The sequence below is a fragment of the Pan paniscus genome, chromosome 10 (assembly GCF_029289425.2).
Source record: "Pan paniscus chromosome 10, NHGRI_mPanPan1-v2.0_pri, whole genome shotgun sequence".
Lineage (NCBI taxonomy): Eukaryota > Metazoa > Chordata > Mammalia > Primates > Hominidae > Pan > Pan paniscus.
In genome coordinates, this window is record NC_073259.2 from 74,694,131 (window position 1) to 74,722,126 (window position 27,996).

At 40.4% G+C, this 27,996-nt stretch overlaps 1 long non-coding RNA gene across 1 annotated transcript in view; it reads left to right on the forward strand.

The window, feature by feature from the left end:
• Window positions 1–6,090: 6,090 nt before the first annotated feature.
• LOC117975476 (uncharacterized) overlaps window positions 6,091–27,996 on the forward strand; it is a 41,427-nt gene continuing 19,521 nt past the window's right edge. Inside the window, exons 1-2 of the long non-coding RNA XR_004665738.4 lie at window positions 6,091–6,168; window positions 22,057–22,117. This is a non-coding gene — a long non-coding RNA (uncharacterized LOC117975476). The remainder of the gene's footprint in view (window positions 6,169–22,056; window positions 22,118–27,996) is intronic.

The window sequence follows — 27,996 nt, forward strand, 5'->3', positions numbered from 1 at the left end:
ATCAGCTACAGATAAATCCCTAGGACTGTATTTTTCAGCCTTGAACTGAGATAAGTGAATAGAATCTTTTATTTGAAGTCTGTAAACTTTTTGTGGTGAGCCTACAATTATGAAAAGCACGTCACTTTCAGAAAGAAAATGATAAATTCTCAATGTTTGTCTATTTCTCTCAAAAACTAAAGCAGTAATCAGAACACAGTTATTAGGAAAAATGTGTAGCTCTGTATTTCTGTTGCCACTTTTGCTTACAATAAGATAATATTAACTAGAAATAGAAAAAAACACTAATAGCCTTAATAAAAGATATGGCCATCTGGTTTCATATCGCAACATTGTATTTAGTTGAAACAATAGTGAAATTGAGCTCTTCTAAGGAAACTGTCTCACTTTGCGCTGAAGTGGGAAGAACTCAGGGATGCAAACCCATAATGTTTAATATGAACAATTCACTTTTCTTCCAGTTGTATATGGATCCTGGTTTGATCATATTTAAGGAAAGAGTACAAGAGTGACAAAAAAATTATATTTCATGAAGAAATGAAAAAAAGTAAGTCCTTCCCAATGTTCCAACAACCAAAATTTAAATCAAATTAAGTTAAAACACAAAATTTGTCAATGAATTTAGGTTTCAGGGAATTAATTTGGCATTTTGACAAGAGTTGCACTTACTGTTTTAATTCAATTATTGCTCAGGATCTTTCTGAAAGCATAAAGAAAATAACTGCTTTCCTCAGTATAAACGTGAAATTAATAAAATTGCTTAGAAAATATCATTCAGTGAAATGAGAAATGACGCAGCCAAGGAAAATTGTGATCCAAATCATACCATCTGTGCCTCACATCTAGCAGGAACCTGGTATTTAGGAAAGGTAAGCCAGAAAGCCATGTGGTGCTTTGTCTGCAGCCTATATTTGGAAGCAGTTCTGATATGGACAGGAGACAGGGAGATACTGGGTAGAAGAGGGTGGTTCCCTGGCAAACGCCCCATCCTCAAGCTTGAAGATCTGCAGCCCTAAGTGAGAACAGGCATTGTTGTTTTCGTGCCCAAAAAGTTGCCTTTTAGCCCACCATGCCCCCACTATCCCGTACCCATATAAACCCCAAGGCTCCAGAAGCAGACGAGGAGACAAGGAGACAAGCAGGCAAGCAGATGGATAGCAGAACGGCATGGCAGAGAAAGGGAGAAGAGAAGGAATGTCTGAAGGCAAAGAGGAATTCGGCTGGGGACAGTCGGAGGGGAGTTCGGCAGCTGGATGGCCAAAGTCCAGGGGAAGATCATTTTCCCACTCCATCCCCCTGCCAACTCGTCATCCATCCCGCTGAGCAACCTCCACCACTCAATAAAACCTCACATTCATCCTTCAAGCCCGTCCATTACCCGATTCTTCCGGGATGCTGGGCAAGAGCTCGGGATACAGAAAACTGTCACACTAGCCCCCCACCCTTGTGAAAAGACAGAGGGTCCGTTGGGCTGGTTAAAACTTAAGCCATCTACAGACGGCAGAGCTAAAAGAGCATTGTAACACTGGGGCTGCAGGCACCCACCCTTAGACACTACCATGGGGCTGGAGCCCACAGCACTTGCCTTGGCTTCTGCACCTGCCTATCTATGTGTTCTCTCTCCTGTTGGAGGTTTGAGCAGCAGAGGCAACTGAACAAGCAAGCCACACCCCTGCTGCATGTCCTGCAAAGGGGATAAGGGAACTCTCCCATTTCAGTTCCAGAGTTTTGCCCTTTTTAATTTCTCGTTTCATCTTCATACACCCCATATCTTGTGCAATGGATTCCACATTGTCACCCTTCAGTGAATGTTTATTAAATGAAATTCTTGAGTTGCATTCTTTCCAGAGTTGAGATTTCTATGCCCAGTTAGAAACCAATTGAGAGGGAGGCACAGGAGTCAAAAAGATGGAAATGATAAAGCTATTGAATTCTATGCCTCAAGTCTGCAGCCTAGTGTGTTTGCTTATCGTTTACCCTGAATTTTACAAACATATCCACTTAGTTACAGTCAATTGAATGCAGGCCTTTCTCCCACTGGGGCCAGTCACCAGACTGTGGTAGGGAGCCCTATAAGACACTTGTTTTTCAGGAGACAGAAGGGAGCTGAGGAGTATGAATGGTACATTTCCCTCAACTCACCAACTTGCAAAATTACCCTCCAGAAATAAGTAGAGGTTAGGAGAAAAGCTGGGATTGCTATCTAGGGAAGTTCCTCTGCATGAAAACACAAAGAGAAGGAAATAAATCGTTCTCACTAATTCCTGAGGTTTAACTAATTCCTGAGATTACACTAATTACCACGCCTGTAATCTCAGCACTTTGGGAGGCTAAGGTGGGTGGATCACCTGAGGTCAGGAGTTCAAGACCTGCCTGGCCAACATGGCAAAATCCTGTCTCTACTAAAAATACAAAAAAATTAGCCGGGCATGGTGGCAGATGCTTGTAGTCCCAGCTACTCGGGAGGCTGAGGCAGGAGAATGGCTTGAACCAGGGAGGTGGAGGTTGCAGTGAGCCAAGATTGTGCCACTGCACTCCAGCCTGGGCAACAGAGCGAGACTCCGTCTCAAAAAAAAAAAAAAAAAAAGGAAGTTGGATACATCTGAATATAGAATTGTTTTAAAGTCTGTGAATTTTTATCTAGATGTGGAGGCAAATATTTTAATATAATCACAAAGGCAAACTGGGTTTCTTACCAGAAAATACACATTTATTTCCCTTCTTTGCCCCAACTGGATTGAATTCACTCCAAAGCATATATTTGCCAACTCATGTAGAACAGATATTGTCTTAATTTTGCAAATTACGATTTTCCCTTTTGGCGCTCATTTTTTATTTCCTTATGGTTGCAAAAGGGCTAGAGGGACTTGAGAATTCAATTCAACCAATATTTATTAGTTCATGATTACTTCTAGGAACTACCATTCAAAAATTGAACAAAACACAGCCCATTGCTTCAGAGGATCATAATCTACATAGTAATACAAGATGATAATACAAGTAATAAAAGGCGGTATGAGCAAATGTGGATGGGAACATGGGTAAAAGAGAGATCATTTTACCCCAGCAAAGTAGGGTGATGAGATCATATTGGATCTCAAACTGAAAGAATGAGCAGGATTTTACTAGGAAAATGATGGGGAAGAAATACATTCCAGCAAGAGCTAATAGAAAGAAGAAAAGCTCAATGGCATTTTCTAGAAATAGCAGGTAGTCTCGTGGGCTGGAGTGTTATATGATGTGTGAAACAGAATGAGGTAGATAAAGACTGATGCCTGAGAGCTTTGGTGGACAGCATGAGGAGCTCTTTTCTCCCCTTGGTTTGTTGCTAAAAGAAGGGACCTGACATGACCAAAACTATGTGCTGGAAAAGAATAGAGTCAGGGTAGAAAACTGATTAGAAGAGGGTGAAAGCCAAAGCAGAACGTCTGATTAAGATGTTGTTGTAATAGTTTTGGGTGGGAAACATCGAGGGTCATAATTAGAGCAGTGACAGTGGAATCACTGTTGGGTGGAGCTCAGCTGAAAAGTGAATTTAGGAGCCATCAGCTTGTCGTGGAATTAGGTAAAATTGTCAAGGCAAGTGGGAAGAGCTAGTGAAGAATGTGATAGAAGATGGAGCGCTGGAGACCCTAACGTCAATGGGAATGAAACAGTCCAAGAAAAGCTTCAAGAAGAAAAGATCAGCCAGAATTAGGAGGAAAACCAGGATCACATATGGCTATTGGTTTATCATTCCTGAATTCTGAGAGCACAGCATCTACAGCAATAGAGATGGAAGCCAGGTTGAGGAGTTTGAAGAGATGAGATGTGAAGAGGGGAGCAGCAATAAGGACTGCTCTTCCAAGTAGTTGTTTCTTTGTTTGATTTTACGGCAGAGTGGAGTTTTATTATTACTCAAATCAGTCTCCCTGAAAATTTGGGAATTAAAGTTTTAAAGGTAATTTGGTGGGTTGGGGGAAAGCCAGTGAGTCGAGAGTGCTGAATGGATGCATCTTGCAATATTGCTCTTAACAATGAAAACCTAGAATGCACTTAAATGACCATTAATCAAAAACTGTTAAGACACAACCATATAGGGACTCAGTATGAAGTCATGCAAATTGGGTCAGAGATGAAATCATAGGGAATTGAATCTGTCCTCTTGCACTGAATCAGTTCCTGGGTGGGGGGCACAAGATCAGATGAGCCAGTTATCGATCTGGGTGGTGCCAGCTGACCCGTCAATGCAGCGTCTGCATAATATCTCAAGTACTGACCTTAGGAGCAATTTAGGAAGGGTCAGAATATTGTAGCCTCCAGCTGCATTATATAAAAAAGATAATACAGATGAAGAGTTGCTTCTTATGGATGAGAAAAAAAGAGGTTTTTCCTGGTGAAGATGTTGTGAACATTGTTTAAATGACAACCAAGAATTTAGAATATTACATATACTTAGCTGACAAATCACTAGCAGGGCTTAAGAGAATTGACTCCAGTTTTGAAAGTTCTACTGTGGATAAAATGCTATTGGATAGCATTGCATGCCTCAGAGAAATCTTTACTGAAAGGATGAGTCAATTGATGTGTAAACTCAGTGTTTTATTTTAAGAAAATGCCACTGCTATTTCAACTTCAGCAATTACCACTCTGTTCAGTTAACAGCCATCAACATGGAGTCAAAACCCTCTATCAGTGAAAAGATTACAACTTGCTGAAGGCCCAGGTGTTTGTTAGTAATTTTTAGCAATAAAGTATTTTTAATTAAGGTATGTTCATGGTTTATTATTAGACAAAATGCTATTGCACACTTAATAGACTATAGTATAGTGTAAATATAACTTTTTATACACTGGGAAACAAAACAATTCAAGTGACTCACTCTATTGTAATATTCACTTTATTGGGGTGGTCTGGGACTGAACCTGCCATATCTCTGAAGTATGCCTTTGACATTAATATTAATCTTCTATGGGCCAGGCACTTTGACCTCATGAAGTTGGCCTTGTCTCCCAATTCGTGCATTTTAGGAGCAATGTCACTTCCTTACTCTGAGATCTCTCTGGTACTACTTTTTGTCATTTCTCTCTGCTTCTTCTTAAACTCAGTTTTTTGAACCCGGAATCAACGACATCAAAAATTCCTAGATTTTACTGTATTTTTTTGCTGTGGGAAATTGTCTGACACTCAGTCAAAACACAGGTATTTACTGAGGACCGGCTGGCTGCTGGTCAGCACTGGATGAGAGGTTCTGCAGGATTACACACGAACAGCACATCACAGTTCCTAACATGAATGAACGTATAAGCTATTTGGAAAGAAAAGATGATAGAGAACAACAGAAGATGTTCTGTAATGGATGGATAAAACGTATCACTGGCTCCAGTACAGGTAGACCCCAGAGATGAAGTTTGAGGCTAGAAGTGGCAAAAGACCATTGTGGGCAAGATCCAGGGTTGGGGTTTGGCATTGTGCGCATAATGGGGGCAAAAAAGGCAGTCCTGTGTGGTTGACCCTGTGGCCAAGGCTGAGAGAGATGATTTGTATGATCAAGAGAGGCTGATGGACTATGTGAAGTGTATATCTTATCTCAATCACCCAACACCTTATATTGAAAGTGAGGATATCACACAAGTAAATTTTGTTTGTGTTTATATAACTTGGCACTTATGTTTTCAATATCATGTTGTAAAATAAATGTCTTTAAAATTAGACTAATTACCGCCACCCTCCAGTCATCAGCACAGCTTCTGCTGTGGAGATGTGCAAGTTGGGAAATAAACGAAACATCATTATGTCCATATTGCCCGCTTTATGATTTTATTAAGTTTAGGTGAGAAACTTTGCCTGCTAGAGTAAAACCTATGACATTCATGTATTTTTAATCCGCCTTTTTTTCCAGAAATAACTTTTTAAACTGCATAATATACAACCATTACAGAAGAAATTAGAAACAACAGATAAGTAAATAAAGAATAATCCCCTATCATCTTGGCACCAAGAGATACAAGATGTTCACATTTTATTTTAAAACTGGCAGATTTCTTTTGTGAATACAATACATTTAAATTGGTTCTTGTCTAATACATTTCCAATCTATCCAGGAGCGGTGGATGATTGGATAAACTACTTCAGAGCAGAAGAGTATTTAATGAACTATTCACAGAGAAGATGAAACACAGTGAACTGGTAAGACACTTTGAAGATCACTCAGTACAAATGGGAAATGAAACCAATTTTTATTTTATGCAGTGCAGTGCTTGGGGAAAACATAAATATTTTTCACCATTATAGAAAGCAGATTTTTTTTCAGTGCAAAACAGACACTTTATAAATGTGTCAAAAATGTCATGTGTGATATACTATTTCATATTTTGTGATAGCAGAGAATTATTAGTAAAAAAAAAGTGGTGGTGAGGGGGTTAGCCAAGATGACTGACTAGAAGCAGCTACGTTGTGCCAATCTAAGAGAAATAGAAGGGGTGAGTAAATACAGCACATTGTACTTCCGGTACAATGTGTACACCAGAAGCATCCAGGTACACACATTGGGATTCGTCAAGGAAACAATTTGACTCATGAAGAATGGAGAAAAGCAAGGCAGGGTAACTGCCCACCCAGGAGTGCCATGGAACCAGGGGAGCCTCCCTTGCCTAGAGAAGTGTTGACTGAATGAGGAAGTGACTGCAGAGACCCACTGTTCTACCACAGATCTTTGCAACCCTCAGGTCAGGAGATCCCTTCATGGACCCACTCTACCCAAACCTTCAGTTTGACATGCAGAGCTACATAATGTCTCTGCAGAGTAGCCACTCAGGCACATGTGGAGCCCTGGGAGACTTAGATATCCAGCTTCCTGTCAAAAATTAGCTGCAGCTCTTTCAAAGTGAGAGATTAGATCCTCGTACCTACCCGTAGGAAAGGGGCTGAATCCAGGGGAGTGAGCAGCGATGGACTACAGGCACCTCACGGGATAAGACCCACCGGCTTGGGAACCCAGCCAGTCACCAATAACAACAGTTACACCTCCCTGAGATGAAGCTCCCAGAGGGCGGGGTGGGCCACATCTTTGCTGTTTTACAGCCTTAGCAATTGTTGCCTTTGGACTCTAGGGAGTCTGAAGTGACTGGAGGCTGGAGCGGACCCCCAGTCCAGCATAGCAACTCTGCAAAGCAGCAGCCGACTGCTTTTCATGTGGATCCCAAATCCCATTTCTCTTCACTGGGTAGAATCTCCTGACCAGGACCTCCTGTCACCCCCACTGGTGTTTTCTGGCTGACAGCAGTTCCAACCCCTCCCTGAGATGTAGCTCCCAAAGGGAGGGGCAGGCCATCATCTTTGCTCTTTAGCAGCCTTAGCCATTGCTGCCTTCAGGCATTAGAGAGTCCATGGTGACCAGGGGCTGTAGTGGATCCCCAGAAAAGCACAACTATCCTGAGGAAAAGCAGCCAGGCTGCTTTTTTACATGGGTCCCTGATCCTATACCTCCTTACTGGGTGGGATCTCCCGATTGGGGTCTCCAATCACTTCTTGCAGGTGTGTTCAGGTTGGTAACAGGTCCGACCTCCCTGGGATGGAGCTCCCAGAGGGAGGGGCAGGCCACCTTTTTGCTGTTTTGCAGCCTTCACTGTTGATATCTTTAGATACTGGAAAATTCAAGGCCACTGGGGACTGGAGTGGACCCCCAGCATACTGCAGCAGCCCTGTGGAAAAGTGACCAGACTGTTATGTGGGTCCCCAATCATGTAGCTCCTCACTGGGCAGGTCCTCTTGGCTTGGGTCTCCAACTACCCTCTGCTGAGGCTATAGAGCCAATAGCAGCTGTGTAACTCCCTGGGCAGAGCTCCCCATGGTAGGGGCAGGTTGCCATGGTGGCTGTCTTGCAGCCCTTGCCCTTGGTGTCTCCAGGCTCTGGAGAGTCTGCGAGGATCAGGGACTGGTCCAGACCCCCAGCACAGAGCACCAACCCCATGGAAAAATGATCAGATTGTTCCCCATACAGGTGCCAGTCCTCGCTTCTCACTGGGCAGGTCTATCCAACCCCCAACACAACCACCCTGACCCTGCCTGATCACTTCAATCAGAGCCAGCTCAGCACTTCTCCCAGGAGGAAATCCCAGAGCCAACCCACAAACCCTCCTTCGCTGCAGCTGCAGTGGTACAGTTCCAACAGCCCTTGTGCTTGGAAAGGAACAAGGGGCTTAGTCATTATGCTGGCACTTCCAGCACACCACAGCCACGCTATAGAGAGGAGCCCAGCCCCTCTTCCAGGGGAACCCCCACCCCACACTCTTCACCAGGCAGGGCCCCTGGCTCATGACTGCAGAACAGCCACTCCACCCATGGCTGAACATATCCACTGGTAGTGGCCTGAGGAGAGGCTTGTGGAGACATGTTACAGCCCCTTTGTCACTGGTTCTATCCCTGCTGCCCTCAGTCTGAAGAAGAAACAAAGAACCTGAGGGCTACATCTGAGCTTACAGCATGCCACAGTCATATGGAGAGGAAACCAGTCTCTCCTCCCCCTGAACCGTTGACCCCCTGCTGCCAAACAAGCAGAGCCTCAAGCTCATGTGCCAGCACTGCACCTGCCCCTCCCCACTGGCTGAACACTCCCAATAAGAGCAGCTCTGCTTCACAGAGGTGGAACCCCCAGGGGCAACCAAAAACCTCTCTGCCACTGCCTCTGCAGTGGTATTACCCCTGCCACTCTCAGAGTAACAAAGGCAGAAGCAGTGGCAGAGAGGCTTTGGTTGCCCCTGGGGGTTCCACCTACAAGAAAGATGGAGTGCAGGAAAGGGAACTCCAGGCTTGGGCCCACAGCACAGACCCATCCTAGGCTGATTGCACTGAGCGATTGCTGACCTGCATTTCTCTGGGGTGGAGTCCCTAGGATACAAATAAAAGACCATCAGCTACAACCACTGCTAAGGTTCCTTCCTCTGCTGCCTCTAAGTTGGGGAGGAAACATAAACCTTGAGTTCACCCCAGAGCTCTGGTGGACAGCCCGGGAGTGCCAAGCCACAATTTACAGCCAGCGCTCAAGTGGAAGAGGAGCCCACGATTTCAGAGCATTGAGAGGGAACATGGCTGCAACTGTGAGGAAATACAGGGGAACCACACAACTGAGCAAGAGCCTACCAACTGAACACTATGCCTAAGCGCCACCTACTGGATCACACCCCAAAGCTTCAACACCAAAAATGTCTAGGTAACATACTCCCCTGTAAAACCAAAGACAATAAGTTAGCCACAAATAAAAACCCTGCACAAAGCTTCAGCCCTGTGAAAACATCCAGAAGAGAAGTCTATTGACTATACTCAACCTACGCTGCAGTTAAAGGAACACCCACATGCAGAGATGAGAAGGAATGCAATACAAGAACTCCAGTAACTCAATGGCCAGAGTGCCATATGTCCTCCAAATGACCACACTAATTTTCCAACAAGGATTCTTAACCAGACTGATCTGGCTGAAATGACAAAAATAGAATTCAGAATATAGGAAAAACAAAGATAATTAAAATTAAAATTCAGGAGGATGGCAAACCCCAATCCAAGGAAAATAAGAACCACAATAAAACTATACAGGAGCTGACAGACAAAATAGCCAGCATAAAAAAGAACCTAACTGATCTGACAGAGCTGAAAAACACACTACAAGAATTTCACAATGCAGTTGCAAGTGTTAACAGCAGAATACACCAAGCTGAGGAAAGAATCTCAGAACTTGAAGACTGGTTCTCTGAAATAGGACAGTCAGGCAAAAATTAAAAGAAAATAAAAAGGAATGAATAAACCTCCAAGAAATGTGGGATTATGTAAACACGCCAAATATAAAAATGATTGGCATCCTGAAAAGGGATGGGGAGAAAGCAGACAACATGGAAAACATATTTCAGGATATCATCCATGAAAATGTCCCCAACCTCACTATAGAGGCTGAGAGTGAAATTCTGGAAATACGGAGAGCCCTGCAAGATTCTGTACAAGAAGATCATCCCCAAAAAACACAATCAGATTTTCCAAGGTTGAAATGAAAAAATGTTAAAGGCAGCTAGAGAGAAAGAGCATGTCACCTACAAAGGGAACCCCATCAGGCTAACAGCAGACCTCTCAGCAGAAACACTACAAGCCAGTAGAGATTGGGGGCCTATATTCAACATTCTTAAGGAAAAAATAATCTTCAACCAAGCATATTATATCCAGCCAAACTAAGCTTCTTCTAAGTAAAAAAGAAAGAAGAACCTTTTCAGATAAGCAAATGCTGAGGGAGTTCATTGCCACCAGATGTGTCTAAGAAGAGATCTTGAAAGGAGCACTAAATATGGAAAAGAAAGACCATTACCAGCCAATAGAAAAACACACTTAAGGACACAGACCAATGACACTATACAGCAACCACACAAACAAGCTGGCACAATAACCAGATAGCAACACAATGACAAGATCAAATTCACACATATCAGTACTAACCTTGAAGGTAAACAGGCTAAATGCCCCATTTAAAAGGCTCAGAATGGTCAGCTGGATAATAAAGCAAAACCCAGATATGCTGTCTTCAAGAGACCCATCTCATACACGATGACACCCATAGGCTCAAAATAAAGGGATAGAGGAAAATATACCAAGCAAATGGAAACCAGCAAAAAGCATGAGTTGTAATCCTAATTTCAGGCAAAACAGACTTTAAACCAACAAAAATCCAAACAGACAAAGAAGGGCATTACATAATCATAAAGGGTTCAATTCGACAAGAAGACTTAACTATCCTAAATATATATGCACCCAATACAGGAGCACTCAGATTCAAAAAGCAAGTTCTTAGAGACCTACAAAGAGACTTAGACTTCCACACAATAATAGTGGAAAACTTCCTTACTCCACTGACAGTATCAGATAGATCATTGAGGCAGAAAATTAACAACAACATTTCAGGACCTGGACTCAATATTGGACCAATGGATCTGATAGACCTTTACAGAACTCTGTACCCAAAAACCAAATATACACTTTTCTTATCACCACATGGCACATATTCTAAAACTGGCCACACAGTTGGACATAAAACAATCCTCAGCAAATGCAAAGAAACTGAAATAATACCAAACACACTCTCAGACCACAGTACAAAATAGAAGTAAAGACTTAAAAATAAATCACTCAAAACCATGCAATTACATGGAAATTAACCTGCTCCTAAACAAGTTTTGGGTAAATAATGAAATTAAGTGAGAAATCAAGAAATTCTTTGAAACTAATGAGAACAAAGATACCAGAATCTCTGGGACACAGCTAAAGCAGTGTTAAGAGGGAAATTTATATCACTGAATGCCCATATCAAAAAGTTAGAAAGATCTCAAATTAACAACCTACCATTACAACTAAATAACTAGAGAAGCAAGAACAAACCAATCCCAAAACTAGCAGAAGAGAAGAAATAATGAAAATCAGAGCTGAACTGAAGGAGATTGAGACACAAAAAAACATTCAAAGGATCATCAAATCCAAGAGTAGGCTTTTTGAAAAAATTTAATAAGATCAGCCACTAGCTAGATTAATAAAGAAGAAAAGAGAGGAGGTCCAAATAAGCATAATTAGAAATGACAAAGGGGATATTACCACTGACCCCACAAAAATACAAATAACCATCAGAGACTGCTACAAACACCTCCATGCACACCAACTAGAAAGCCTAGAAGAGATTTATAAATTCCTGGACACATACACCCTCCTAGAACTGAACCAGGAAGAAGTTGATTCCCTGAGCAGACCAATAACAAGTCCCAAAATTGAATCTGTAATAAACAGCCTACTAACCAAAAAAGCCCAGGACCAGACAGATCCACAGCCAAATTCTACCAGATGGAGAAAGAAGTCTGGTACTGTTCCCACTAAAACTATTCCAAAATATTGAGGAGGAAGAATTCCTCCCTAACTCATTCTGTGAGGCCAGTATCATCCTGATACCAAAACTTACCAGAGATCCAACAAAAAAAAAGGAAATTTCAGGCCAATATGCCTAATGAACACGGATGTAAAAATCCTCAACAAAATACTTGCAAACCTATTCTAGCAGCACACCAAAAACCTAAACCACCATGATCAAGTAGGCTTTATCCTAGGGATGCAAGGTTGGTTTAACATATGCAAATTAATGTGATTCATCACATAAACAGAGCTAAAGACAAAATCCACATGATTATCTCGATACAGAAAAGGGTTTTGATAAAATTCAACATCCCTTAAAACCTCTCAGTGAATTAAATATTGTAAGAACATACCTCAATATAATAAGAGCCATCTATGACAAACCCACAGCCAACATCATACTGAGTTAGCAAAAGCTGGAAGTATTCCCATTGAAAAGCGGCACAAGACAAGATGCCCTCTCTCACTACTGTTATTCAACATAGCATTGGAAGTCCTGGCCAGAACAATTAGGCAAGAGAAAGAAATAAAGCACATCCAAATAGAAAGAGGGAAAGTCAAACTATTCCTTTTTGCAGACTACATGATTCTATGTCTAGAAAACCCCATAGTCTCAGTCTGAATGCTCCTTCAGCTGATAAACAACTTCAGCAAAGTCTCAGGATACAAAATTAATGCACAAAAATCACTAACATTTCTATACACCGACAACAACCTAACTCAGAACCAAATCAGAAAGGCAATCCCATTCGCAATTGCCACAAAAAGAATAAAATACTGAGGAATACGGCTAACCAGGGAGGTGAAAGGTCTCTGCAATGAGAATGACAAAACACTGCTCAAAGAAATCAGAGATGACACAAACAAATGGAAAAACATCTCATGCTCATGGATAGGAATAATAAATAAAAGTCATACTGCCCAAAGCAATTTACAAATTCAATAACATTCTTCACAGAACTAGAAAAAACTATTTTAAAATTCATATGGAACCAAAATAAGCCTGAATAGCCAAGGCAATCCTAAGCAAAAAGAACAAAGCTGATAGTATCTTGTTACCCAACTTCAAGCTATACTACAGGGCTACAGTAACTAAAACAGCATGGTACTGTTACAAAAACAGAAATGTAGATAAATGGAACAGAATAGTGAGCCCAGATATAAGAACACACACCTATGACCATCTGATCTTTGACAAAGCTGACAAGAAAAAGCAATGGGGAAAGACTCCCTATTCAATAAATGGTGCCTGGATAACAGGGTAATCATATAAAGAATACCAAAATGGGACCCCTTCTTTATACCATATACAAAAAAATCAATTCAAGATGAATTGAAGACTTAAATGTTAAACCTAAAATTATAAAACCCCTGGAAGACAATGGAATAGGCAATACCATTCAGGGCATAGGAACTGGCAAAGATTTCATGAAGGCACCAGAATTAATTGCAACAAAAACAAAAATTGAAAAATGGAATCTAATTAAACTTAAGAGCATCTGCAAAGAAATTATCAACAGAGTAAACAGCCAGCCTACAGAAGGGGAGAAAATATTTGCAAACTGTGCTTCTGACAAAGTTCTAACATTCAGCATCAATAAGGAACTTAAATTTAAAAGAAAAAAACAACCCCATTAAAAAGTGGGCCAAGGACATGAACAGTCACTTTTCAGAATAAGATGTACATGTGACCAACAAGCATATGAAAAAAAGTTCAACATTACTGATCATTAGAAAAATGCAAATCAAAACCACAACAAGATACTGTCTCACACCAGTCAGGATAGCTATTATTAAAAAGTCAAGAAATAACAGATGCTGGTGAGGTTGCAGAGAAGAAAAAAACACATGTACACTGTTAGTGGGGGTGTAAGTTATTTCAACAATTGTGGAAAGCAGTGTGGCAATTCCTCAAAGAGCTAAAAACAGAACTACTATTTGACCCAGCAATCTCATTACTGAGTATATACCCAAAGAAATAAAAATCATTCTATCATGGAGATAGATGCATGCATATGTTCATTGCAGCACTGTTCACAATAGTGAAGACATAGAGTCAACCTAAATGACCATCGATGACAGACTGGATAAAGGAAATGTGATACATATACACCATGGAATACCATGCAATCATATAAAAGAATAAGATCATGTCCTTTGAAGAAACATGGATGAAGCCGGAGACCATTTTCCTTAGCAAACTAATGCAGGAACAGAAAACCAAATGCCACATTCTCACTTATAAGTGGGAGCTAAATGATGAGAACACATGGACACAAAGAAGGAAACAACAGACACTAGTGCCTAGTTGAAAGTGAAGAGCAGGAGAAAAGAGAGGATCAGAAAAAATAATTATTGAGTACTAGGTTTTATACCTGGATGTCAAAATAATCTGTACACAAACCCTTATGACATGAGTTTACCTATATAAGTAACCTGCACACATACCCCTAAACCCTGAACCTAAAATAAAATAAAAGTTAAAAAAAAATAGAAACTTATAAAGATGGCAACACTACACCAAAATGCAAACTGTGAGACTCTTGGCCCTTCTATTCAAAGCTCTATAAATGTTAGGTGTCACTTTTCTCTCGTTTTAATTGTAAATGCAAGCAATCCTAGAAGAATAAGTATCTTCAATGATTTATATAGAAATAGGTTACATCAACTTCTTATCTCTGAAGAAAGAAACCAAATGTAACTCACTTTTTTGGAGAGTAAGTGAGTGAATTGTTTGTGCTTGCTTTAATGAAAAAGATGATCTTATTGGGATCAGAAAAAAAAATTCAAGAAGCATTGAGTGTCATCAATGAAGAAGCCACATATGGCAATAGACTAGTAGATAATTTTGGTTATTATTGCAAAGCTATTTTTACATGAGAAGATGAATATGGCCAAATGAGTTTCCCCATAAATGTCCAATTTACTTCTTTTTATATAACTAATTTTGTTTATACTTGCATGCCTCTTACTGATAATGAGTCTCTAATAGACTGGTTTATGATTCTAATAAATTAATCCCCATGCATTTGTGTAGCCAGTTTATCTCCACCCCCACACTCCTTTTGTTTTTAAGTGGCGGGGAAAAAACCCAGTCATGTAAAGAAAATCTTTTATAATTGTTAAAATGTATTATTTATCAATAATGAAGTAATGTGGGTAGTTTTTTTATAGTTTTTGGCAGATGATTCACATTTGTGCTGTGTCTAGGTTGACAAAGAAACCCATTATTAATGGGCAAGAAGTGATAGGGTCTAGCAGAATAATACATTTTGAATGAGACCGGTGGTCTTTCCCTGCTTTTCTTCTTTTCTCTGGGCCTCAGTTTCTATATTTTTAAATCAATTAAAATTGCCTTTATTTTGAGCAAAAGAAGGTAATAGCCAGGGTACCATTGATCAATTGATAACACCACTTCACTGAAAATTATTTTTCTCTTGTAATTAACTGTTGACACTTCTATTTGAATGCGTTTCCATTCTGCGGTTAAAAGATATATTAGTCGGCCGGGCGCGGTGGCTCACGCCTGTAATCCCAGCATTTTGGGAGGCCAAGGCGGGCAGATCACTAGGTCAGGAGATCAAGACCATCCTGGCTAACAAGGTGAGACCCCGTCTCTACTAAAAATACAAAAAATTAGCTGGGCGTGGTAGCGGGCCCCTGTAGTCCCAGCTACTCGGGAGGCTGAAGCAGGAGAATGGTGTGAACCCGGGAGACGGAGCTTGCAGTGAGCCGAGATCGCCCCACTGCACTCCAGCCTGGGCAACAGAGCGAGACTCCGTCTCGAAAAAAAAAAAAAACAAAAAACGATATATTAGTCGAATTTTTTTTCTGTTGTTTCTCTTCTTCTAACAAATCAAAGGCACACTACTACATATGGGTGAAGCGCTATGAACAAGACGTATTAGTTGAGAGATTTTCTGTTTGAATCACCATAATTATTCATTTATTCATTCAGCAGATATTAGTATGCCTACCATAGACAAGACATGATGCCAGGTGCTATGAGTCTTATCACGATGAAAAAGGCCAAAATGCTATGTGTCCAGAAAAATAAGAGATCATACTTTACTGGGTAAGCCTCAAAGTCAAGGAATACTTTACAGAGTAAAAGACATTTGAGTTGTGCCTTAGAATAAGGTGGGTAAGATTTTTAACAAGTGCAGTGTGCCCATGGGGAGGCCTTTCTGGGAGGGAGGAAGAGCATAGACAAATGCATCAGTGCTGGAAAGCAGTCTGCTTGGCTTGCAGCCCTTGCTGCAATGTTTTGGTTGTAAAGCAGCAGGTTGAAAATCTTTCTCTCTCTTCCTCATGCTAATCAGGAGGTCTAGTCTGACTGAAATTTTGAGTGCACATAGAACAATGTAGGCTTAGACCTGAGCATAAGGCCAGATTATTGAATGCCTCAAATGTTGGCAGTCCAAAGAGTTTAGAAAGATGTCTACCTATCCATGTGAGATTTCTCCTTACATTCTGAGTTTGAAAACAGTATACTGTGTTAAACCAGATGCATGAGCTAATCTAATTATACATATTTTTGAGATTTGTCTTTAGATCTTCTAAACTTATTTTAGGTTTGCAAAAAGACCATACGAAGAAATGCAATATGCAAATACGACTAATTTCAGCAAATCTTATACAATTTGAAATTAAATTTCCATCTTTTGCTCGTATTCATGGCAGTCATGCTGAGAAATATCACTAATGATTTTAATGAATGAATTCTTTTAATAAAAAATAAATACATCTTTTAAATTAAAAAAAAGAACACATAAATTTTTTGAATGGCCAAATTGTTCAGGATATTCAATAAGGCAAGAATACTTCTATTCAGGAAGAGCATATCACTGTGGGTGTTCAAGCTGCATTAATGTCCAACAAAAAACGTGAAGGATTTTCTAAAATAACAAATATCTGACAATTTATTTTCTGCCTATTTGGATGATTATGACCTCTAGACAAATATTTTTACTTCAACATTCCCTGACGTTTGTGTAGAAATAGCCTCCAGTGTCATAACAATGACAAACATAATCTTACTAACGTGGAAACACTTAATAGATTATATCAAATAACTATATTCCAGTACAGAGGTGAGAATAAAATATGAAAAAATAGTCTACGCCAGGCAAAGTGGCTCACGCCTGTAGTCCCAACACTTTGGGAGGCTGAGGCAGTTGGTTTGCTTGAGCCCAGCAGTTTGAGACCAGTTGGCAATATGGCGAAACCCCATCTCTACAAAAATTAACTGGGCATGGTGGCATGCGCCTGTGGTCCCAACTACTCAGGAGGCTGAGGTGGGAAGATCACTTGTGCCCAGGAGGTCAATGCTGCAGTGAGCCATGATCGTGCCACTGCACTCCAGCCTGGGCAACAGAGCTTGACCCTGTAATAACAACAACAACAACAACAACAACAACAACAACAAAAAGAAGCCAGGCATGGCGGCTCACGCCTGTAATCCCAGAACTTTGGGAGGCCAAGGCGGGTGAATCACGAGGTCAGGAGATAAAGACCATCCTGGCCAAAATGGTTAAACCCTGTCTCTACTAAAAATACAAAAATTAGCTGGGCGTGGTGGCACATGCCTGTAGTCCCAGCTACTCAGGAGGCTGAGGCAGGAGAATCACTTGAACCTAGGAGGCAGAGGTTGCAGTGAGCCAAGATCACATTACTGCACTCCCACCTGGTGACAGAGCAAGACTCAGTCTCAAAAAAAAAAAAAAAAAAAAAAAAGTCTCGGCTTGGCATTCCAGCAGTATTTTCTTTATTTTTAATGACATTAGTTCAATCACAAAATTTCCTATTTTCCAGTTTTGAAAAGCGCAATTTTTCTTGAGATGTTTATGATTCTTTACAGTATTTTGAATATGTGTGCTTTTCTCCAAAACAATTCCCAACATTAATCTAATTTCTAGAATTCTCTCTCTCCTGTAATCAATACTTTTCTATTGCATTAGTGTTAGCCTAGAGGACCTTGTAATGAAAACACTTATTTTAGGGTTATTTATTACCTAGATGACAATATAAAAATTATGTCAGATTGTTTCCATATGTCATAGCTAACTCAAGGCTTAATGGGAAATCAAAATTGTATTTTGTATATAACACTGAGCTCTGAACTCAAAGCAATGGGCTGAATTAGTTAATTCAGTCAAACACTTTGGTTTTGTATCTTAATGCATGGTGAAATTTATGTTTAGTAACAAATCTATTGGAGTCTTTTGTATCGAGTTCACAATTCAATAAGCAATTAGATCCTTGTAAATCTTATATGTATATTTTGTTATAAATAAAGTGTTCTCCTATTGACTTCATGCAATTCAGTTTTTTCCCTTCAAAATTAACATTCATAGAGATTTGCTTAGACATCTCCCTTCCCAAATAAATGAGGTTAGTAGATGAGAAAGGTAATCAAATGTGATCTGGTGAAGTCTTCATGTTGGAGCTGAAATCACACCTGACGTTGGTGTTCAGAGAATGACAAAGCCATCCGAGTAAGGCAAAGGAGATCTAATGAGGCTGGCAAGTAAAAAAAAATGAAAGTAGTGTTAAAGGAACCAAATCCTATGAGTCTATATCATCTTCTCTCAACATTATAATAATTTTGAAATTGAAAAAACTGAAATAGGACTATATTTGATGACATTATAGTATTTTAGATCTGTAAGGTAACTTTGAGATGTTGTAATCCAATTTTGATAAAAAATTGCTTAAGGTAAAAAATATAAAGGTGTAGCCAAGAACCTTAATTTCCAGTACATTATCCATGAGTCAAAAATATTGTTGAGCACATTTTATGTTCCAGGCTCTATTTTAGATTGTATGGGCACATGAAAAACTTGGAGTCTCTGCTGTCAAGATGCTTACATTCTAGAGGAGGTAGATATGTAGTTGTTTTTTTAAAAAGTAAACGTATGAGACTGGACATGGTGTCTCAGGCCTGTAATCCCAGCACTTTGGGAGGCTGAGGTGGGTGGATCACTTGAGGTCAGGAGTTCCAGACCAGCCTGGCCAATATGGCAAAATCTTGTCTCTACTAAAACTACAAAAATTAGTCAGGCATGGTGGCATGTGCCCATAGTCCCAGCTACTCAGGAGGCTGAGGCATGAGACTTATTTGAACCCAGGAAGCAAAGGTTTCAGTGAGCTGAGATCATGCCACTGCACTCCAGCCTGGGTGATAGAGTGAGACTCTGTCTCAAAAAATAAAAATAATTTTTAAAAGTAGACATATGAGATATGCTAGGTACCAATATGTGCTATAAAGAAGATAAAATAAGGTTAATGCAGTAGACAGTGACCGCTTTAGCTGGTGTGTTTGGCCAAAGACCTTAAGGTGACCTAGGAAATCCAATGTGGATGATAAATGGGTCTGGATGAGCTTGGAGGCGTGGCAAAGAGTTTGGATTTTATTCTAGGTGGAGGATTTTCCGCAAGGGAGTGAGACATTCTAATAGACACTTTTGAAAGATTAATCAACGGCTAGATGGAAGATGGACCTAAGGGGTCAAGGGCAGTGGTGCAGGGATAAAAGCCTATTGCAATGGTATAGGTGAGAGAAGAGGCATCTTGGGCTATTAGAGCAGTGGAGATGGTGAGAAATGGACATTTTCAGGATATAATATGGATATTGAGCTGGTGAACCTATAATAGATGTAAGAGACAGAAAGAAATAGATGATAAAGACTAGATTTTTGGCTCATCAACTGAATATCTGAGGATGGCACTTATTTAGGTGTGAAGGTGTATTAGTCCATTTTCACACTACTATGAAGAACTACCTGAGACTGGGTAACTTGTATAGAAAAGAGGTTTAATTGACTCACAGTTCCACATGACTGGGGAAGCCTCAGGAAACTTGTAATCATGGCGGAAGGGGAAGCAAGGCACATCTTACCATGGTGGAGCAGGAGAGAGAGAGTGAAGAGGGAAGTGCCACACTTTTAAATCATCAGATCTCATGAGAACTCACTATCACAAGAACAGCAAGGGAGATATTCATCCCCATGATCCAATCACCTCTCACCAGACCCCCCTTCTGACATGTGGGGATTACAATTCAAGGTGAGATTTGGGTGGGGACACAGAGCCAGACCATATCAGAAGGCTTGATAGCAGAATGATTTTAGTGGGTGGGTAGGAAGCAAGTGATTAAAGACTTCTGTTTTGGCTATGCTCTTTGAAGTGTCTATTAGACACCAGATAGTTTGTTGTATATAAGAATCTTTCTGACTGCTGCAGTTTTTGCTGGGTTCCAGTGGGAAGTTGCATCAGATTAGAAGATTTATAGAAGATTATGGTAATGAGCATCTGTATGATGATGAATGACCTGGGAATCTTGGACTTCTGATAGTGGCTGACATAGCTTAGGATATAAATTAAGACATATTGATCCTGCAAGTCAGAGCATACAATAGATGTAGATGCTGGTCCTTACTTGGCTTGCTTCCATTGAGACAGTTTAATGATACCCAACTGTATATGATGTCGAGAATTATCTTTAGCTTTTTCTTTTTCATAAAAAATTTTAATAACCAGTTTTAAAATCATTTTCGTGGTTAATCTTTCTAAAATGAAACTTTGGAAGAATCATTTTGTCAAAGTTTATTCTGTACCCATGAGTTCAATACTTCAATAATAAACACCACCCAGGAGTTGTGTCTTAGTGCACACAAATACAACAATATAAATTGTAAATTGTTGGTTCTTTCATTAAAGAGGCCAAATAAAGCTAAAATATCCTAAGGGGTCACTTATTTTTTTTCTTTACTTGTAGATATCAGGTACAAGGTACCTAGTCACTGGGTATCTAGATTCTAGTGAGAATGCCATCTTCCCTAACTTTAACTTACACCCATTGGGAAGGGGAGGGGCTCTGCTTTTGGAGGGCAGAGCAAGGTCCGAGAATGTACAAATAGACTTGGGTAAGTTCTTTCAAGTCTTACTACTCATCCTTCATTCATCTCCTGGATCATTGCCCAGAGAATGAAAGAAATTGCCAGTCAAGCCAGCCAGGTAGGTTAAATCTATCCTGGCAGTCCTGGAGACTGCTGCAGACTGACTTCCTGATGTCCGTGCCCACTGGGGTTTTTCCCTTTTCAGAAAGGATTTCTCCCTGATCTCTCCCCACAAACTCTGGCTTTGCTTTTTCATTTCCTAAGAGCAACTCAATATGCATTTCCCCATCCAAGCTACCTTCCACTATTCCCCTACTGATTCTCTCTGTCATTTATATGTTCCACTCTTCTCTTCCTTTCTCTGCTCTACCCTTGCCCCTTTGTTGTCAATGAGTAACTGCTAAATGTGAATGATTCTTCTAAGTTTTATCAACCAGCACTTTCTCCCACCCAAGCATTTGTTTGTGGCTCACAGGCATTTCATCCCATAGTAGATTAACACCAGTTCTATGACAACCTGCTCTGATAGTCCCCAGTCCTTGCCCCTGTTATTTTTCATTTCTTCCTCATTGACTCTCCATAGACTCTTCGCTTATATTTTACTTTTCATATTTTATCATTTGAGCCTGTGTTATTAAGTAAATGTCCACCTGCCATTCCAGTTTGTAAAGTTCTTGCCAATCAGAGTTCACGTGCTGTTCATTTTTGCATCCTTCAGCACACCTAGCCAAGCACAGCACTCATAATAGATGTTTAACAAATGTTCATTGTGAATGAGCTCATGGACCAACTTAAATTCTATGTCTTCTGGAAAAACTCAGTTCCAATACTGCAACCCACATTGATCCTATTTTTGTATTCTCCTAGTACTTCATGTCTGCATTAGTCAATTCTTTGTTTTTAACCTAATCATATGTTCTCTTCCATTATCATTTAGCTGTTTCACATTGTGTAAACCTTTTTTCCCTCATTTTATTGTAAACATACAGAGAGCTCATAACCAGCCTCTTCGGGGACTGATGCAGTGTATTTTCCACAGAAATTGTTCAATAAATGTGTGTTGCATGGAAGAATGAATGAATTAATGCATGATTTGAAGAATGAATAAACACACTCCTGTCTTTTTATCTACTGTGCAGCTTCCTGATCCTGTAGGCATGAATGCTTAGTGTCACCTAATTCTTTGCTTTTCCTCCACTTTCCAAATCAAACCAGTCACAATATGTTATTGATTCTTGCCTTTCAGTGCCTCTTAATCCATTCTGAGTGTAATAAGAAATTTTACCCATCCTCCTTCAAACATAAAGGTAAGCAAAAATCAGTTATAAGTTATAAAACTAGCCTGTAGCTACTACCTATATGATAAACACATCTGGCAGAGAGGTTGGTGGGTTTCATTCAATGTATTTTAGCCTTTTCTCTTTGATAATTTCTCCTTGTAATGTGTAAGACTATAGAACAGAACCTCTTTCTGCCTTTAAGCAGCTCATTCACAGATTTATAAGATACCAATTAAAGTTAGGTGTATTAGTCGTTTTCACGCTGCTATAAAGAACTACCTGAGACTGGGTAATTTATAAAGAAAAGAGGTTTAATGGACTCACGGTTCCACAGGTTTAACAGGAAGCATTACTGGGAGGCCTCAGGAAACTTACAATCATGGCGGAGAGCAAAAGGGAAGCAAGCACGTCTTATGCTTGACAGAGTGAGCGAGGGGGGAAGTGCCATACTTTTAAACCATCAGATCTCATGAGAACTCACTCACTATTATGAGAACAGCATGGGGGAAATCCGCCCCCATAATCCAGTCACTTCCCACCAGATGCCTCCCCTGACACATGAGGATTACAATTTGACATGAGATTTGGGTGGGGACACAGAGCCAAACCATATCATGTAGTTGGAAATCAGTGTTAAAGAAGGATAATGTAGCATTTAAACAATGTTCACATTGGTTTTATTTATTTTTATACTTTAGTTTAATAAAAGAATTGTTGGTTTTTTTCCTAGATGCACAGGTACAGGCCTAGGTGGAATTTCCATTTAGCAGAGGAAATGGCCCTTGTGGCCACTTTCGATGAAAAGCAACATGACACTTGATAAATAAGGAGTCATCCACACACCTAGCCCCATGAGTAACCAGTTAGGAAACTAATTACAGGCAAATGCTGTGCCCCATTTAGATAAGAAGAGTGGATTGCCACATTTCCAAAGTATGAGGAACACAAGGTATAACTAAACAGATTTTTAGGTAAATAAATTTGAGCAGTTTTGGTTCAATTGCAATATAATCATTAGTAATTTTAAATAATCATGACTCTTGCTGTGTAGCTATGAGAGTTTACTCATCCCTAATTGTTGACTGGCTGTATATTATTGTTGGGATGAAAAGGAAATTCTCAAGCTGCAATTAGTAACTGCAGTACACATCTGAGACAATTTGTATCTACGATAAACACGTATTTGTATGTATATTTCTAAAAATGTCCTCTTACTCAATTCAAATTTGCTATTTCTTTCAATGGATCATATCAGTTTACAGTATCAATTTGACTTAATAGAGATGAGAAGACATAGGTCTTTAGATGTTCTCCATTAGTTAGATTGCTCCTTCATTTTGTGAAAGTTTCACAGTCTACCGGGTCTGCATAAATGACAGCCGAAGGGAGATTCAGGCAGGTAGGGAGAGAACATCCTAGTGATGACTAACTGGGTTTTAGAAAGAGAGCATACTTCTGAGTAATTGGTCCAAGGGAATTTTAATTAAAGTAAATTAGTGTGACCAGCTAAATCTTGCTAGGTAGTATACAGCTGAGCTGGAAAATGATATAGAGAAGTTTATTTGCTCCAGACAGAAATATTTTAAAGGCATCGGGTAAATATATAAACTAATAATGTTAATTTTGCTTCAAAAGGCAGTTCTAGACAATTCAATAAATATTTCATTCTTTTGCTCATACAATAAAGGCCAACTATCCCATCTTATGAGAGTTCAGCTTCTAATTTCAACTGAGGTTATAATGCTTCTGTACCTAATGGATATCCTCCCTGAGATTCATAAAACCTAAATAGGAATTCCTTGAGTCCTCTACAAAATGTAAATAAAGCTGAGGCCCAAAGAGTAATGAGGCTGTAGTGACAGCCCTTGCCACAGTACTCCTTCTAGGATGCCAATCAGCAAAGGGACAAGTATGGCAGGAAGGACACCTAGTCAGTGGGCTAGTCGGGCCTCATTTGATATACGAAGGGTAATCTGTAGGCTCATGTGAACTCTTGGCCTCATTCATAAAGTGTTGGCTCTACAAAGGCTTTTCTAGGCCTGGGTTTCTGCTATAAAATACAAGACATGAAACTTGAAGTAAACTTAAGAAGTAATATATTTATTTCCATAAAATGAGGAAGTAGTACAGAAAGACCCCTTGAGGGCCCATCCAGGTCAGTACCATTTCCATGCCCTGAAATGCCTCCCTCAGGGACACCACCCCTTGGAAACACAGAGAATAAGGAATGCGGTGCAAGTGTATGGAACAGGATAAAGAGATGTGAGGTCACTCCCCAGCCACAGTCATCTACTCTGGCTCTCATAGGTACTTCAGGTTTTCTGCTAAGCAGGCACAAAGGGGTTTCATTTTGAAGAATTATCCCACTATTTTTTACAGTGATGAAGGAAGGATAGGAAGTCCTTTAGAAGGGACTCCAGGAGCTGTACCAAACTCTGAAAATACTGATGATTAAGCCAGATGGGGTCATCTCTTCTGAGCCTCCATACAGAAGTGAAGGGTGACAATTAAATAAGAAAAGTGTGACGATAGAGGTCTGCAGATATGAATCTGTGTGTTGGGGCACCCAGGAATGGGGCTCAAAATGAAGCCTCAGAGGCTGCAATAGGTAAGCAATGTTCCCTCGGACACAATAGGTACACCTAATGTACAGTTGTTCTGGTGGGCATGTGTCCAGCATGCCCACATAGCCAGCTGGGTCTCATCTTTTGCAAAATATGACCCTCTGGCCAGGTGGGTCAGGCATGAGCAGAGAGACTATGGCTGAACTTGATGGCTCCTTGACAGACCCCTCATCCTCTTTATGGTCCAAAGCTGCCCAGTCTCCAGAGCAACAAAACCAGCCTTAGTTTAATGTTGCCTAGAGGGGTCATAGTCCAACATTTTTAACTTCATTGGCATTATTTTCCCAGTTGTACATTCGTATTCTTTTAGACCGTTTCTCAAAGCACATTTTGCAAAATATCAGCATGCTAATTACCTCTGAAGTAATTATTTAAAATTCCATTTGGGAATTGTTGCTCAAGAAGAGTAGTAGTCAACTCCGGCTGCACATGAGAATCACAGGGGAAAAATATTTTTAATAGCAATTATCTGGGCCTCATACCAAAAGACACTGGTTTGATTGGTCTGGGTTATTCTAGGCATCTGAATGTGCTGGAAGCTCCCCACAGTGACTTGAGTGAGTTAGAGTCTCTACCAACGAACAGGTGTATGTCTGGAGGCAGGTGGGTGGGATGAGGCCACCTGAGGCCTGTTGGTAATCAGGAAGAAGGTCTCCAATGCACACGGAGTATCTATTAAAGAGACTATAGGATGGTTCCTGAGCCTGGATTCCATTCTGCTGTGCTTTCAGAGGGCTGCTCTCTCTCCTTCCTTTCCAGAAAAGGGGGCCTTCACAATTTCATTCCTCTAATAGATTCTCACAATTCAGTGTGCATAAAAGTCATCTGATGGAATTTTACTAACATGCCAATTCCCAGACGTTATCCCAGAAGTTCTGATTTAGTAGCACTGGGAAGGTGCTGGAATATATATTTTAGCAATTACTATATGATTTTGATGAAAGTGGTTGAGGGACCATCTTTGAGGAAACACTGCCTAAGCCTTCGCCAAGGTATAATCTGCTACACTTGGGAATGTTCCCTGTCTTAAATTTTGGATCTAGCACCTAGTGTCTGGCCCTGGGCATAATCATTAACCTTTCTGTGCCTCAATTTCCACATCCATAAAATAAATGAAATAAAAGTGCTTTATAGAGGTTGTGAGGATTAAAAGAAATTAAGATAGAGGTCATGGTAATGGCCTGAGGTAACCAGGTGATAGATCTGGGTAGCTTAGGGAATACATGTGTGTGCGTGTGTCTGTGTGTGTGTGTGTGTGTGTGTGTTTTGAGACAGTCTTGCTCTGTTACCCAGGCTGGAGTGCAGTGGCACGATCTCGGCTCACTGCAACCTCTCTCTCCCGGATTCAAGCGATTCTTGTGCCTCAGACTCCCAAGCAGCTGAGATTAGAGGCGTGCGCCACCATGCCTGGCTAATTGTTTTTGTATTTTTAGTAGAGATGGGGTTTCATCATGTTGGCCAGGCTGGTCTCACAGCCCTGGCCTTAAGTGATCCACCTGCCTTGGCCTCCCAAAGCGCTGGGATTACAGGCTTGAGCCACCGTGCCAGGCTGGGAATACATCTTTCTTTTCGGTTGGTGCTTGTCCTCTAGTAAGGCAGTAGCTTAATCATTTATGTGTCCTCTTTCTATCTCAGCCTTCCCACCACACTTCCCCACTCAAGGCTCACTCCAGACATTGTTAGAAGTTTTCCTTCTATCCATGTGCTTTGTTGTAAAGAAAGACTAAAAAGTATCCAAATTGTACTTTATAAACAATTTCCTATAGTGGAGATTGACACTCGATATATGAAGGTCAAACGATGAAGATGTACCGTTAAGTGTCATCAGACTCTATTAATTTCAGTTAGCAAGTGACAACTGCACATTTTAAAACCTAGATCTGTGATGACACCCAGTGGCCAAAATGTCAACCACTGAAATTTTAAAAATACATCAAGTATTTTCATCAGCATACAAATAATATTGCATCAACTTTAAATTTTGAGAGCTATTCAATAACAAAGCATGAAAAGGTTCTACACTTGGAATGTCACCAATGAAATGTGGACAAACCAACTTTCTTTAGTACTGTATTTAGTAGAACTTTCCCAACCAGTTCAGGCAGATAAAAGCACCAGGTTATCAAAGGTGACATATTCCTAAAAAAAAAAAAAAAAAAAAAAAAAAAAAAAAAAAAAAAGCTTTTAAACTTGGAAAAAGTAATTTGGATCAGTATATAGCAAAGAACCAATGACCAAATGCAGGAGAGTACAACAGACATTATTAAGACTTCACACATGGTCCTTTAAATAATTAGAAAATCATTAACATGCTTAGCTTGGCAATTCAGATAACAGTAATTACTTTAGCCAGTACCCATCCCAAAAGGTATAGGGTATTTTGGACATTCTTTCACTTGCTCATTCAAAAATATTTCCTGGTGTCCTGGGTTGAGAAGCAGACTTGGGGAGGGAGATTAATGTCCATGATGTTTGTGAAGGCAGGCTCCTGGGATCGCACTTGTAGATGGAAAACGAAGGAGGAGGATTGTGGAGAGAGAGGAGATGGTTCCTATACAGCCTCAGTTGACTCACAGAGAGCGCTGAAGCTAGCCTGGCCTCTCAGCTGTTGTCCATTCTTGGGGTAATGAAGCAGGGCTTTTATCCTCTGCCTCCATCCAGTCATTGGATGTGGGCTACTCCCAGAAAGGGAGTAACCTTAGGTGAGGCAGCGCTGAAGAGGTCTGACAGCTGAGGCTTGTCTACTGACAACACTCCCAGCAGCTGAGGGGGATAAGACCTCCAGGCTCAAGGGTGAGCTCTACGGCCCAACATAGCGTCCACCACGCTGACGCAATATGATGCCGACAAAATAAACAGGCTTTTCGATCTTCTGTAACTTGAAGGTAAGTATTAAGCCAATGAACACTTCGATATATACTTAAGGCTGTGAAGGAAGAGAGGGCTTTAAGAGAAGAAAGGGCAGGGGTTGGGGGAAGGAGAGGAGGGCTAACGCCTGGCTGTCTGCTGGTTTCATAATCAGGGCGGAGTGGCAGGAAGGATACAAAAGAGAACTATAACACTTGGACTGGGAATTGTTTACCTTATTCTGTGGGCAGCATGGAGTCACTGAGAGTTTTACAAAGGGAACAGAAAGCATAAAGTAGACAAGTAAAGTGGTAGTGGAATAGATTGGATTAGAAGGAAATTAAGCATTTCAAAGTCAACACAGGAATCAAGCATTTTCTTTTGAAGGTCATCTCCAATTTGGTCCTGTGTTTCTGGTCTCATTTCTTACCATTA